We start from the raw sequence: 2,166 nt of genomic DNA, 5'->3' as shown, positions 1-2,166 counted from the left end.
AATGATCCTAAAAACACATCTAAGGCCACTGTTGGATTTCTGAAGAAGAACAGGGTGAAAGTGATTCAGTGGCCAAGTATGTCTCCTGATCTGAACCCAATCGAACACCTATAGGGAATTCTGAAGAGACAAGTTGAGCATCACTCTCCATCCAGCATCCAGTCACTAAAAGAGGTCATTGTTGGAAGAATGGAAAAAGATTGATGTTGCAAAATGTCGCCAACTTGTTCATTCCATGCCTAGAAGACTTGGTGCTGTCATTAAAAATCATGGAGGCCATACAAAGTACTAGATGTAGTAGTTTTTGTTGTGGGGTGTACTCGTTTTTGCACCACCCTAATTTGAGTAAAACTGAAAAATGTGTAATCTAAGTTTATATTATTAACCTTACTTTCATGTTATAAGTTAAACAGATGTTATATTAAACTTTGTCTTTTCAACATTTTGGAAATTGTTTGTGTTCATTGAGATATTGTTTAAAATGTTACTGTTCAAAGGGGGTGTACTCATTTACGCTCAGCACTGTATATTTTCACAGGTATTGTTTCTACTCAAAAAATCACTGAGAAAATGATATAAATCGAGATAGAGATGTTACTAATGAGCCACTGAGAGACAAACTCAAAAGGGAGCGCTAGTTTTCTCACAGTAGGTTAGCGAGCTAGCTATTATGGATAAGAGGAAGCCATGAAGCCAGAGCTGATAAACTAAATAATTGTGATTGTTGTTGTGATATATTTTCACAAGTATTGTTTCCACTAAAAAAAATAATAATAAATCACTGAGAAAATTATATAAAATCAAGATATAGATGTTTCTGAAGTGCCATTGAGAGACAAAATGAAACGAGAGCGCTAGTTTTCTCACAGTAGGCTAGCGAGCTAGCTATTATGGATAAGAGGAAGACACGAAGGCTTTTATACATTATATATTCAGAGATGCTGGCATTTTAAAGAGGGTAGATGTGTAGAGATTTGATAAATTGAAATGATAAGGTCGTTTCTGACAATTCTGTGATTTTTATGATCATGAGCTGCAACATTTGGAAGCTGTTCTATGAGCTACATAGGTTTTAATAAGCTAAAATGGCTAAAACATGGCGGACGTCTAGAATATAACCTCATAGTCGTTTAATAAAGAGCATGTTTTATTAGCGCTGGCTTTTGGGTTTGATATATTGAACTCCCGTTTTAGTTGTTTTAAACAATCAATTAATAAATACGTGTCAGCATTGTACAGTACTACTAATTGTAGGTAATGTAGGCAGCTTATTTTTGTCTTGTTTTTACCACCGCCACTGGGTTTTGATCCTGGCTTTGAGTTAAATTGTTCCATCTGCTAAATGGAGCAGTGTTTAATTGACACCATGTTTAATTGCTGCATGATATCCCTCTTAAGCTTGAGTCACTCATTAAAACCCAGTGCTGGCTTTTTATTTGAGCCGCTCTGTGTCACGCTCGACTCTCTCAAGACACACTCACTTTTCTGAAGCTGAAGCCATTCTTGAGATGGTGGAAATGAGTGACCATACTCACACACCTTTCGGTTAGTGCTCAAGCATGCCTAAACTAAATAGTAGAGTGGGGGAAAAAGCCCCCCTTAAGGAAAATTCAGTTTTTCTCCAGGTTGAAATGAACCATGTGTTGTTTTAATCATAGTTTTTGACAACAGTGACATGAACAATAATGCCACCTAAAGTTTGCCTAAAGTTAATACTTTTTTTTTAACAAAAACAAACATTGCGCCAAGGGAGGCCTTTTACCCCCCCAGTGGGGTAAAAGGCCGCCTGAGGTGGGGCAATAGGCCCCCTCACTCAAAAAAAGCTGTTTGGATAGCAAAAGTGTTTACTTAAGCCTATAATATGAAAGAAACAAGAAAATATCCCTGAATTAATGAATAGATGCATTATTTTATTATATTTCGCATTTTAATTTCAATATAATTTTGTGTGGATTGAACATGAATTAACAAAGAACAAGCTATTCATTAATTCAGGGATATTTTCTTGTTTTTTTGAGTGAGGGGGCCTATTGCTCCACCTCAGGGGGCCTTTTACCCCACTGGGGGAGTAAAAGGCCCCCTTGGCACAATGTTTGTTTTTGTTAAAAAAAAAAAAAAAAAGTATTAACTTTAGGCAAACTTTAGGTGGCATTATTGTTCATGTCA

This window comes from Neoarius graeffei, chromosome 28 (genome assembly GCF_027579695.1).
Source record: "Neoarius graeffei isolate fNeoGra1 chromosome 28, fNeoGra1.pri, whole genome shotgun sequence".
Lineage (NCBI taxonomy): Eukaryota > Metazoa > Chordata > Actinopteri > Siluriformes > Ariidae > Neoarius > Neoarius graeffei.
Note: the sequence above shows the minus strand (reverse complement) of the source record.